Source organism: Antechinus flavipes, chromosome 1, assembly GCF_016432865.1.
Source record: "Antechinus flavipes isolate AdamAnt ecotype Samford, QLD, Australia chromosome 1, AdamAnt_v2, whole genome shotgun sequence".
NCBI lineage: Eukaryota > Metazoa > Chordata > Mammalia > Dasyuromorphia > Dasyuridae > Antechinus > Antechinus flavipes.
The window spans coordinates 255,031,188-255,045,529 of record NC_067398.1 but is presented as its reverse complement, the minus strand read 5'-3'; the positions used below and the strand labels follow the sequence as shown (position 1 = coordinate 255,045,529).

The 14,342-nt window shown below is 35.8% G+C and overlaps 1 protein-coding gene across 2 annotated transcripts in view; it reads right to left on the bottom strand.

Annotated features, from left to right (window-relative positions):
- Positions 1-14,342, bottom strand: part of C1H7orf50 (chromosome 1 C7orf50 homolog) — a 360,775-nt gene that overhangs the window by 207,104 nt on the left and 139,329 nt on the right. The gene's annotated exons all lie outside the window — the stretch shown is intronic.

The window sequence follows — 14,342 nt, the reverse complement described above, 5'->3', positions numbered from 1 at the left end:
GTGGTGTAGGAGAATTGTACCCAGGGCGATATGAATAGGCTGGGGAATAGGGGATGATATACCATGCTTATACAAAGAAATGCCTACAATATACGAAGAACAGGAAGCTTAGGAATGAAGTACTTTCCTGGCAATTAGGGAAGAAGACAGAGACAGAAAGAGAGAGAGGGAAAGGGAAAGGGAAAGAGAGAGGCAAAGAGAGAAGGAGAGGGGGAAAGAGAGAAAGGGAGAGGGAAAAGGAGAGGGAGAGCACACCAGGACAAGATCAGACTAGAGAAATTGGAGATTATATTCCTTACACAGCATTGAGACTCTGAAAGCTTAGGGTCCAAAGCCAATTAACAATGAGTCAACAAATGTTTATGACAGGTACTGTGCCAGATACTGGGGATAAAAATACAAAGAATTAAACCATTATGATTCTCAATGAACTAATAGTCTTATAACAGGCTAAATGAGGGCATATAAAACCATATATACCATACATATAAAATGAATAAACAAAATATATACAACAGAGTTAAATGCAAGGTAGTTTGAGAGGGAGGGCACTAGTAACTGGGGAGATAATGAAGGGCTTCACACTGAAGGCAGATTCATCATTACTTTGTTCTTGGGAAGATTAATCTGTTGCCAGTAAGTGTAACAGGACAATAGATACAGGGAGATCAGTTATCTTTTGCAGTAATCTAGACATGAAGTGATGGGATGGGAAGAAAAGCTATAAGAATTACCTGAAGGAAAAGTTAACAACTATATTTCTCTACTTTTCTGTCCCCTAAAATGGGACATCTTTTTTCTAACAGGGATGCTGGTAAGGTGCATGTAAAATTCTTAGAAGGAAAATACAATAATAAGAGACTCCTCTTCTGGCTAGTAGAATAAAGTGGGGCTGATCACATCAGCATGAAGATGGATATAGCCAGTTTCATTCTTTGATATTTGTATTTGTATGAATTTTCTAAGAATGTAATGCCTAGAGCTAAGCAAATACACACACACACACACATTTTTGCCAGAAATAAACTTACCAGAAGAGAGTCCAGAGTACGTCATGTTTTGGGTGGGAGACTTCCAAAGATCAACATTCAAGGAAATTATGTGGATGACTCATTGGACAGAATTCAGGCCTTGTGTCAGTAGTAAATCAATCCCAATGAATAATTCAAAAGGACAAGGTATGTGTTAGGGAATTAAGGGGATGAAGAGGGACATTATATAAAATTAGAAATAAGACATAAAATCACTTCTTATAAGATACAGCATGCTGGGTACCAGTTCTTGAAAACCACAAACCAAAGTCCTCAAAATCCAACAACATTCTCAACACAGTTTCAAGAATCAGATAACTATAATGTGTTGAAAAACAACTGCAAGTTGGTTTCAGTTATACTGTCATATGGGAGAACATCCGTGGTACTCACTCTCATTCTCATTCTCAAAAGGACATTAAGCATGGAATGTTATAATGTCATGACATGTAATAATTATAATGGTTAGTATAATATCCTAGTAATCAAACAATATTTGAATAAAAAAAGAACCCTGGACTAATAAGGAAAATTTGGGATTTTGTCTTTTCCCTACTACATAGTAACTAAAAAATCTCAGGAAAATTCCAGTTGCCTCAGTTTCTCTTTGTCATCTTTAAGATGACATGGATGGACTAAATGAGCTCTAAGGTCTCTTCCAGCCTTAAAATTTACCAACTTATAAGTCTATGAGCTTAATAAATAAATGAATATTTCTGACATATAGGAATGGTTGGTTATATAATATATGTGATATGTGACTGATCTATATATGTATATGTTTTTATGGGTAGATATTCACTAACCATTTAGGCGGTCAAGCTCAAGTATTAGGTTTCCATTTACAGTTATCCCTTCTACACTGCAACTTTCCCCATCACAATTTTGATATATCATGGGCTGGAGTAATGAATTAAATGAATTTTCAGGTAGTTTTGCAAAAGCCAAAGATAGCACATGAAGACCAGCAGACAACCAAAAAAAAGTTTAAAAAGTCAGAATATGTATAGTATTATATAGTATCAACATATCTTATCTTTTAATACTATAATAATTCAGATCTTCTCTGGTATGAGGAAAGGGCCAAAATATTTTATATAAATTTTCCAGATCACAGGGCATCATGTTTCTCACCCCTGCAATGTGGAAGGGATAATTGCATGTATAAATGTGTAAACGCATGTAAATATTTTTGTTGTTGCTGCTCAATTACTCCAGTAAGTGCAATGCTTCATGATCCTATTTGGGGTTTTCTTGGCAAAGATACTGGAGTGGCTTGGTATTTCCTTCTCCAACTCATTTTACAGATAAAAGTTTAAATGACTTGTCCAGGATCACACAGCTAGTAAGTATCAAATACCAGGTGTGAACTCAGATTTTTCTGACTCTAGGCCTAGAAGTTCTATTCATTTAGTCACCCATAAATATTTTACATTCCTGTCAAATAAACTGAATAACTCTAGTAAAGGGCTAACCAACTGCTTCATGCTTTTGTGGAGAGATATGTAACAGTGGATACACTTTCTTCATGTGCAGCAAAGTCATTTCAGCTCCACTGAGTGAAAGGGACCATAGAAGTACCTAAATGTTCTTCTTATGGACTTGGTTAAATATAAGCCACGGCGGAACAAGAATAAATTAATATTACACAATGAAAGTGATACCATTCATATGTTAAGTCTCATTTTCGAGGTGAAGAAACTGAAACCTAGAAAGGTAAAAATGACTTGTGCAAAGACACAGGAATAGTTCAAATACTTTGGATTTGGAGTAAGACCATAGTTGATGTTTTTTAGGAAAGTCCCTATGGACCTCAATTTCCTTGTCTGTTAAATGTTGGAGTTGGTATAGGTGATTTGAAAATTCTATGATTTTGTAAAGTATAAATTAATCTAGGAGTTTTATGTTCTTAATGAAGAGCTGGGGGAAGAAAAACACCCACAAACAAAATGGGCAGACTTGTTTTATGAGCTCCATCTTGTGGCTATGAACTGAACTGAACTTTCCTGGCCACATCATTTCCTCATAAATTATTAGCATAAAATCCTAGTCAATGTGGCTTGAGGAACAAGAAGTTACAGAATGTACAGATGACAAGAAGGATAGATGATAATTACATTTTTGTCAAGGAACAGTTAGCCTATAACATTATTTAAAATAATGAGAGAAGGAGAGAAAGGAGAGAAAATTATCAACACAATATAACAATTTTTATTTGGTTAAACTCTCCTACAAATTAACTCCTGATTACTGCTGAAATGAATAAGGAAAGGAAGGGAATAAGTACTTTTACAGAGCCTACTATATGCCAGACATTGTGGTAAGCATGTTTTCAAACAAATATCTCATTTGATCCTCACAACTCTGAAAAATTGGTGCTATTATTATCTCTAATTTACAGCTAAGGAACTGAGGCAAACAAATTAAATGACTTGCCCAAGGTCACATAGCTAATATGTGCTTGAGACTATTTTTGATTTCTGAAGTCAGGTCTTCCAGACTCCAGCCCAGTGCTCTATTTACTGTGCCACCTCACTTCTTCATTATAAGGCACACAGAAATGCATCTTACTATGGAAGCAAAATGTGATTGTTCCTTTAATTACATTTTCCCATAACAAAAACAAATAAGTAAATTGGCACAGCAACTTAACTCTTAATTTTAGACATCTCCACTAGGATTTTCCCAAAGGCCTCAAGTGTATTTGGATGAAAAATTAAATCATACACATAACAATTTACATAAGTTTACATGAAATGGATAGTGTGTTCCCTAAACACACACACAGAGTTCAATCAAGAGGAGTGAAAAAGCCCACAAATATCTTCAAAGGCCAGTTTGGAGAAAGCTGCTATATATACTTTTCTCTTTACTTTTTTTTTTTTTTTTTTTTTTTTTTTTTTTTTTTTTTTGCTGAGGCAAATAGGGTTAAGTGACTTGCCCAGAGTTACACAGTTAGGAAGTGTTAAGTGTCTGAAGCCAGATTTGATCTCACATCCTTCTGACTTCAGGGCTGGTGCTCTATCCACTGCACCACCTAGCTGTTCCTTTCACTTTATTTTCTACTCCACTCTCTTCAATCCCACATACATAACTCATTCAATTTTTAAAAAACACACAATTTTGAGAAGATTGTAAGACAATCCTGATGACATAAAGCTAAAAGTTTTGTACAAACAAGATCAATGAAGGCAAAATTAGAAGAGAAATAATTAACAATGAAAAAAATTGTAGCAAATTGCCCTGATAAAAGCTTGATGTCCAAGATACATAGGGAAATGTTGCAAATATATAAAAATAAACACCATTCCCCAATGGACAAAATGATCAAGCACTATTAACAGAAAATTCTCAAAAGAAATGTAAATTCTCAACAATCATTTAAAATTTTCCATATCGCTAAGAGCAAAAGAAATGTAAATTAAGAAAACCCTAATGTTCTACCTTATACCTAGAAGATTGGCAAAGATGATGATGAAAAAGGAAAGTAACATCATATGTAATTTGTTTTTAACAACTGGTAATTAAGGTAGATATAGTACACTTTTACAAAATAAGGAAACTAAAGCTCAAAGATTAAATGACTTAAATGCTCAAAGAATAGATGATTGCCTTCTTATGATGTGGAATTCTTGTCATTACGTAAGTTCTTCAGAGCAGATCCACCCAATACGAGGATTCTTTTTCCTTCAGCTCTCTTGTCATTTATACAGACACCTCTGAAACACAAAGACTCCAGCTACTAGTTTTCTATCCCTTTTGACTGGCCCACCTCCTTTTCTGGTATTCTATGCCAGAAGACTCTTTTGCATTGCTTCTCCCCAATTATTCTTCATTCTTAATACACTGCAGCTGCCCCACACCTACCATGTGTGTCTCCATCACTCTCCCAGCAAGTCCTAGCTTTCAATCGCCCACAACTAAAGTGCATAGATCAGGATTCATGAATCATCACTTCTTTTTCTTTAGTGTTGTTCCTAACAACCTCCTTAAAAAAAAAAAATCAGAGTGCTAATTGATAGCAATTGCTTTATTTGGATAACTGTAATAGTTGTCCTTACTTGTTCCCCTTCCAAACTTCCCCAAATTTTTTCTGTGTTCTTCTCTAGTGATTCACTATGGTCTGGAGCCACAAACACTTAGATCAAACTGGTGGAAATGTTCAGTTTGGGAAGTAGCATTTGGTTCCCTAAGTATTCCCTGCAGACTCTCTGAGGCAGTTCCATGTGGCTGTCCCATGTCACAGTATTTTCACAGAAATACATTCCCAAGAGTAATATAAATTAATGGAAAGGGACAATCTACAAGTGAATAATAACAACTTTGATCACTAAGGCAAGGGAGCTCACCAAAAATAAGCCCCCAACTACAGAGAAGCATTTTCATTAGCCTAGAGTTTGTTCAAGATAATATTTATTTCACATTTAAAAGAAATAGTCAAAAAAAAGTAGAGATAAATGATCCAGTGGCAGCTTGGACAGAAAACTCCCAAAAAAATTTAGAAAAAACGGAAGAAGAATGCTGATATGGTTAAAAATTGAATAAATATACATTTAATAGTGCCAATAATGTTATCTCCGCAATCTAATCTTTCATTTGTTGCAACACAACAAAATGATTAAGATTTCTTCAAAAAGCAAATTCCAAAAACACTCATTTGAATTTACTTAAGAAATTCCTTCCTATACTATGTATTTCTACACATATAATTGAAGCACCGGAATTTTTTTAAATCACTTCAGAAATTACAACCAAAATAAATGACACAAAATTGGCTAGATCCTCCCCCTTGTGGTCAACATGCAGTAAAGTTTTTGAGACAACCACAGATGTCATAGATGTAAGGTTCAAAGTCAATAAACAAACAGGAAGGAGATGGCTGGACATATGGCGGGGTGGGGGGGTGGGGGGGTGGTTTCGAACCAGAGGGGTTATTGACAAGACATCCCCCTGAGGTAGCTAAAGTATCAGTGGAGGCTCTGGCAGAGATTTTAGGTACTCTCTATGAGGAACAAGAAGAACAAGAGCTCCAAAGTCAAGGTGAACATCCAGGTAGATTAGGATAAAGAGAAGCATACTGTGCACTTCATAACTGTACCAAGACCTTTACATTAAGTTCCACAGACACTGGGCTTATTTAACCATTATCTTTTTGTGCTCAGAGGACCAGGTGCTCTCTTCTTCCATTCATTCAAATCTAATTCAAATCATCTCAATTCAATCATGATTTATTTAGCATCTATTGTATACATACTATTGTTCTACATGGTAAGTGAAATACTAATAAACTTAATACAAGCTTTGGTCTCTGTCCTTATGTCTACTAAGGAGTTATAACATTAAAAAATTAGTATAAATTAGCACATGGCAAACACATCAAAAAAGGATATGGCTTCCTCTTAAGTTCCAATTAAAATTTCATTTTCTATGGGAAGCCTTCCCTAAACTCTCTTAATTCTTTTAACTTTTGTTATTTTCTATTTATTCTATATATAACTTGTTTAGTAAAAATGTTTGTATATATGTGAAAATACTGTGACATGGGACAGCCACATGGAACAGTCCTCCATTAGACTGTAAACTTTTTGAAGGGCATGGACTGTCTTTTGACTTTTTGCATCTTCCATGCTTAGCATAATATACAGGAGATGATTAATAAATATTTAGTGATTGATGGATATAAGCAAAATGATGTGAGGTCCGAGGAGGAAACGGTCTCTAACAACTGGAGAATTACAAGAGGCTCCACAGAAAACAAAAACATTGAGCTTTAAAGGATAGATAGGAATTCAATAGGCAGAAATGGAGTTAATAGTAAATTAGTTAAGAGTAAGTACTTAATAAATGTTGATGGATTGACTATTTCAAATTCAGGAAACAGCCTGAGCAAAGGTGTGGAAACTGGAGAGTGGGAAGATTATACACAGCATTAAAGTTTTCTCCTAATTAGAATATCTAAGTCAGAATGAGGCAGAGAGAATCAATTAGTCAGTTAATGAATACTTACTAAATGCCTACTAGAAGAAAGTATAGAATAGGGAGATAATGCAGAGTTATCAATCAAGAATTGCTGTTTGATAGCTCAAACAGGAAACAACATTACACACTCAATATATGTATACAATATGGGTATAAAAACCTATCTTACCCTGCAGAAAATGAGAAAGGGAAAGGGATACAAGAAGAGGGTAGGGTGATAGAAGAGAGGGAACATTGGAGGAGGGCTGGTCAGAAGCAAATCACTTACAGGGTGAAAGGAAAGAAAAAATAGAATAAACAGGAGGGATATACAGTTAGCAATAATAGTTATGAAAAAACTGAAGCAAGTCTCTCTGATGAAGGCCTCATTTCTCAAATGTATAGGAAACTGAATTAAATTTATAAGAAAAAAGAATCATTCTTCAATTGATAAATGATGAAAAGATCTGTGCTCAAAGAGTTATAAATTCATGCAAATCCTTTGACCTAACAATACTACTATTAGGCACGAATCTCAAAAGGGATTTTTTAAAAAGGAAAAGAATTTTTGTATATAAAAATATTTATAGCAGCTTTTTCTTAAGACAAAGATTTGGAAATTGAGGGGATGTTCATCAATTGAGGAATGGCTGAATAGATTGTGGTATATGATTATGAAGACATATTATTGTTCTATAAGAAATGATGCATATACAGCATATACAGATATACAGCATATACAGATAACAGGATACTATCAGAAAATCCTGGAAAGTCATCCATGAATTCAAGCAAAGTAAACACAGTAATAGCAAAGTTGAGGGATGTTCAGCTGTGAATGATTTTGCTATTCTTAGTAATATAATGATCCAAGTCAACTCTAAGTGACCTTATGATAAAAAATGCTATCCATACCCAGAAAAAGAATTGTGTTTGAATGCAGACTGAAACATACTTTTTTTAAAACTTTTTTTTCTTGAGAAATTTTTTTGGGGGGAGGAAAGTAGGAGAGATCTATGTTTTCCTTGCAATGCGACTTTTAGTAATATCTTACATGCATAGGCCTTCTCAATGTATGTGTGTGGGAAGAGTATGGAGAAGAAGGAAGAGAATCTGGAATTCAAAATTTAAAAAAACTAATGTAAAAAAATATCTTACATGTAATGGGGAAAATAAAAATATTAAAACAAAAAGAGTTGTCAATTGATTGTATATGATATAAATGAGAAAAAAATGAAAGCTCAGTGAAATCTGTTGAATGTTTGCTCTGTGCAAATATTCACACACAAAAGAAACAAACTTCTATAAAACATAATCCCTGTTTTTAAAGGATTACTGATAGAGTAAGAGACCCAAAAGCAAAGGGAGAGGGAGAGAGAAATTCTCTCCTGCTATGCCAGATTCTAATATAATAAAGATTCTCCTCACCCTCCTTCACTCTATGATGTGAAATATGCCACTTGAGGAGGTGAACCTGACCAAGAAATCTATATCTATCCTGCCTGGTCTGCCTCTTGACCAAAGAGGAACAGACTAATCCAAACTTTCCTTTCAGTAGAACAAATCCCACCTCCGTATCCTCAACCCCTGATTGCCCTCCCTCTCTCTAATTGAGAAGACAGGTGCCCCTTCTATGTCATTTCTCATCTACCTGTTCTTCTTGGCCTTCACCATAGTCTCTATAATCTCATCACCCAGAAAGATCACTTAAACACACTCTTCTCCAGTCTTCTCCAGTCTTGGGACCTTTCCCTTTTTTGCTGGAGAAAGTGAAGGGTGAACATAGAACTCCTATCAGATCTTCCATTTAAGTAAGGTACCCAGAGCCACCTTTATATTCCTCAGCCAGAGGTATCCTTCACCATCTGTTTTTAGCTTTTTTTTAATGTGTGTAGTCTTTTCCCATTAGATTGTGAGCTCTTTGAAGCCAGGGACTGGACTGTCTTTTGCCTTTAGTTGTATCTCTAGAGCATAGCATAATGCTTGACACATAGTATTTAATAAATATTTATGACTGACTAAAAGTAGTCTGTTACCTAATAACTAAAATTAAAAAACTAGCAAAAACTGGAGACTAAAAACTAATAAAAGGTTAATAACTTTAAAGCACTTGGTGATATGGGTTGGTTTACACTAGAAAAAGAAAAAAAAACTAGATCAATGAAAAGTTCCCATTACCCAATCAAACAAGTATTTATAAAGTATTGATTACTAATCATAGGCAATATATTGATAAATACTAGATCCTGATGCCAAGGATACAACAAAATAAATGAACCCAGTCCTACCCTTTCAAGTTCTTGAATTTTGCCAGGCTGAGCAGCACCCAAGAGTTAAATGATTTCCTCTATGGGCCTGTGAAACTATCCTAGAACATAGTAAAACCACACAGGTAACCTGGAGGCAAGAATAAGTATCATCATATAATTCAGTGAACAAGAAATGTGAAATTGCTTTAATCTTAGTGGCAAAATAAACAAATAAATAAATAAATAAAGTCAAAATGACTGAATCGAGTGCAGCTGTGAACATCTGGTTGTGTTGTATCTGGCAACTCTTGAATCATACCCCAGCAGAAACATTCTATTCCAAATAGCAGCAAAAAAACCTAGATTGAGGCTAAGGCTTAATAAACTAATATAATCAGCTTAATCTTTTTTTCCTCTTTTCAATTAAGTAGTATCATTAAAGAAAATCAAAAGTAAGTCATATCATGATAGGGAGCCCTCTCCTTTACATCTTATTAAAAGGTTAGCCACTTTGTTTTGCTTTGACTATATACGTAACAGGGGTTTTGTTTACCTTTCTCAGTTAGGAAGGAGAGGGTTTTGTCAAGAGAAAAAGATAGCAGATTTTTGCTGATTAAAAAAAGATTTAATTAAAAAATATATTTTAAAGTAGGTTAGCCTAACACAGCTGTCCTCTTCCCCTTAAGCCTCATTACACAATTACCTATTTTGAGCACAAATAGCAAATCTGAATCATGCATACTTCCTCCTAGTTGCCATAGATGGACAGCTGTGTCGTAAGGACACAATGAAGGAACTTTTAAGTTACTCAGCTCCCAGGTCTTCCCATTTTTAGGATCCAAGGATGCTTGGATTATAATAACAGTAATAATAATGATTATAATAATAATAATAGCAAATAGTTATATAGCACTTAATATGTGTCAGGAATTATGCTGAGCACTTTACAACTCTTATCTGATTTGATCCTCACAATAACCCAGAAAGGTTAGTGCTGTTAGTATTCCCATTTTACAGATGAGGAAACTGAGGTACACAGAGGTTCAGTGACTTGAGAAGGGTCACTCATTTAATAAAGAGTTTTAGGCCAAAAGTAAACTTGTGTCTTCTTGACTCCAGGCCCAGTGCTCCATCCACCTAGATCAGGATCCCTTTCATGTCCCTTTCAGGAAAAAGCTCAGCATCTTCTCAATATGTTATCCAAAGCAGGAAATACAGTGAGGTGTGCCCAGGCTGGAGTTTCATAAGCCCAGATTTAAATCCTGGCTCCACTACTTAAGAGCTGTATGAATTCCAGTGAGTCACTAAACTCTTTGGACTTCCAATACTTCGTGGGCAAAAGACACTAGAGTAGGTGATTTCTGAGGTCCTTTGAGGACAGATCTATGAGATAAAGATAAAATCTATGATCTTATTTATTATCCCTACTGCAGTATATGAGCAATGAGAGCAACCTTTTGTATCAGTTGCCTTATAAGGAACATGGCTACCAACTTATTGACATGGCCTCATTTATTGCGACAACACTATATGGAGGCTGCCACCCCACAGGGACAGGAACTTAGGAAACCTGAATGCCAACTGGCTAGCTTCCCAACCAAACAACCACCCATTTTTAGATCCTGAACTCAGTGTCCACAGAGGGCACCTCGTTGTGGTCCAAAATAGCTGCAGTGAAACACTTAAGCACTGATTTCTCTATCCCTACAATGGACAAGACTAGAGTTTACAAGGTAAATAAATACATCCCAAAATAGATGGAAATTAGAGATGTTTGGAAAAGCATCAGCACTCTTGGCTCCTCAAAGTTCCAGGTTTTAAAATACTCAGGCACTAAATGATTTGGCCATGTAAGCATAAATAACTTTTTATCTACTATATTGAGAATATCAAGGAATCATCATGGTGTAATCTAATGGTCTCAAAATTTTTTAATTGTGCAACCCTATCACTAAAGAAAAAAGTGGTGAACATATACTCCAGATGTGTGCATCTGCATCTATTTATAAGCTGCCTAGAAAGTGTGGTATAGTGAAGACAGATAGGTTCAAACTCTGCCTCTGATACTCTGAGCAATTATCTAAGGTTCTAATATGCAGAGAAGGTACCAGTCTGCATTGTATGGAAAATTTCCTCATCCAGGCATTTCTAATTCAAATGAAATCACAGATTTCTATTCCCTATTCCTGTCTAAGCTACATACACATATTACTGCACTAATAAGCACATCTATTATGAAACTTACCAAAAAAGAATTAAAATGATGCCACATAAGGAATTGAAAATTGAGTGGATGCCCATCAATTGGGTAACGGCTAAACAAGTTGTAGTACATGACCACTACTGTTGTAAGAAATGACCAGCAGGCTGATTTCAGAAAAACCTGGAAAGACTTCATAAACTGATGCTGAGTGAAGTGAGCAGAACCAGGAGATCATTATACACTGTAACAGCAAGACTGTGTGATCAACTATGACAGACCTTTTCAGCAATGCAATGATCCAAGACAATTCCAAGGGACTCCACAAAAAATGCTGACTACATCCAGAGAAGGAACTATGGATTATGAATGTAGATTAAAGCATACTATTTTACTGCTTATTTTTTTCTTTACTATGGTTTTTCCCTTTTGTTCTGAGTCTTCTTTCACAACATGACTAATGTGGAAATCTAGTTAACATGACTGAATATGTTTAACCTGTATCAGATTGCTTGCTAACTTGGGGAAGAGGGTGGGGAGGGAAGGAAAAAAAAATTTTTAAACTCAAAATCTCACAAAGACAAATACTGAAAACTATCTCTATATGCAATTAGTTGGGGGAAAATACTATTAAGTTAAACAATAAAAGGATACCACCAAGATGAAATAAAATTTGATTCTAGCATCAATAAGGAACTACTAGAAGAAGAAGAGTGCCATGATCAGACTCACACATTTGGAAAACCATTTTGGGAGCAGCTAGATGGCACAGTGGATAGCACAATGGTCTTGAAGCCAAGAGGACCTGAGTTCAAATTCGACCTCAGGCACTTAAAACTTACTGTGTGATCCTGAGCAAGTCACTTTACCCCAGTGGCTTCACCATACCCCCCCCCCCCAAAAAAAAATCACTTGGCAGCTGTGTGAAGGATGAATTGAAAACAGAAAAAAATAAACAAACAAACTTGAGGCAGACAGCCCACAAAGGAGGCAAAATGAACAAGACTTGCTAACTAACTGAACAGATCTGGGAGACCAGTATAAGTGAGGAGTCAGGGATGACACATCAAGGTTAAGCAGGATAAGCAGGACAGTGGTACCCTAGGCAGTCATGAGGAAATGTAGAAGAGGGATGGAATGGAGGGAGGGGTAGAGACAATACAATGAGATGTGAAATAAAAATCACAAGTCCACTGATGCCCGATCATAAATGTATAACTTATTTTCTCTCCCTCTACCTATTTAAAAAGATAAAGAAAACCCTCATAACAAATATGTATAGTTAAACAAAACAAATCCCTCCATTGGTGATATATATAGATATGAAAATGTAATATTCTACATCCTGAGCACATTACCTGTCACTTCACGTATCCTCTAAAATCATGCTTGTCATTGCATTGACCAGAGTTCTTATGGCTTTCAGTAAAAACAAATCAATTTTAGTGTATAAATTGTCTTTATAGCATTGTTTTTGTTCGAATTATTTTCCTTGCTTTGCTGACCAGTTTATACAAGTCTTTCCAAGTTTTCCTGAAAATGTCTTCATCATCGTGTCTTATAGTAGAATAATAAATATTCTATTATATTCAAAACCCACAGTTTGTTCAGTCATTTCCCAATTGACAACTTGTTTCCAGTTCTTTGCTGCTATACATTTTAAAATATATTGGTTCTTTTCCCCTTGCTTTATCATTTTTTGGGTACAGACCTAAAAGTGATATTTAGATAGATCAAAGGATATGCACAGTTTTGTGACTTTGGGGAGCACAATTCCAAATTGCTTTCAAAACTGAGAAGACCAATTTTATAGCTCCATCAACAATGCATTATTGTGCCTATTTGTAGGAATGCCTTTGTTTGGAGAAAAGGGTCGGGGTGAGAGAAGTTACTTAAATATTAAGTGGTCTAGATGTTGCCTGAGGATCTTCCTCAGAGAGGGAAAGTGATAGAAAGGCAGCCTCTGTTAAAATACAAGAACCTTAGTGACAGGCCAGACTAGTATCAGAATTAACACCTTAATTATCCACTAACAATATATGAACTGTGAGAAAGAGGCATAGGAACATAGGGATGGGAGAGACCAAAGGGAAGAGACAGAATTGGGAGGGACCCAAAGTCAAGCCACCTACTTCCCAACTCTGCTTCTAATTGGCACTGGCCACCCATCTCAAAACATCTCACACTGCCAACCTCTCTGATCTATCATTTAGCATTACCATCAAAAGCTGCATCTGTGGATAGGGGTCTGAACGAGCCACACAAAAGAAGGCAACTTCTTGGCATTCTCTGGATAAGCTGTCCTCAGTTTTATTATTTCTGCTTTCTGTATGAATTGTCAATAGCCTCAGAACTCTCCTCTACTTTCCTCTCAGCTTATTCTAATGCTCTTTAGCACCCTCCAACAAGACCCAGATGAGGCCATGTGTCCATCCAATCTGCTTCCACAACAGCGTCAGTTTTTAAAAAATGACATCAGGAAAAACTCTGTAAATGATGTTTCTGCAGCACAGCAGCTAAGGAAAGTGTCAAATGAAAAGAAAATTGGGGGATGGAGGAGGGGAACCAAAGCCCCTTACTAATGGGAATATTAATAAGAACAGAATGATCATTGAAAGGTAAAGCAAATTAAAGCTTTCATGGTTTGGTTTTTTTTTTTTTTTGTCCTTTTGTACTTTATTTTATACAAGAAGTCAGTCTCTCTCTCTCTCTCTCTCTCTCTCTCTCTGTGTGTGTGTGTGTGTGTGTGTGTGTGTGTGTGTGTGTGTGTGTATGTATGTGTGCCCATCCCAAATTATGACTTTATCAGTATAGGAACTCTGGTTGTGGCAGCTGCCTCCATCAGCAACATAACTGGGACACTGAAATTTTTTTAATACTTTTTTTTATTACAAGCTTTTTATT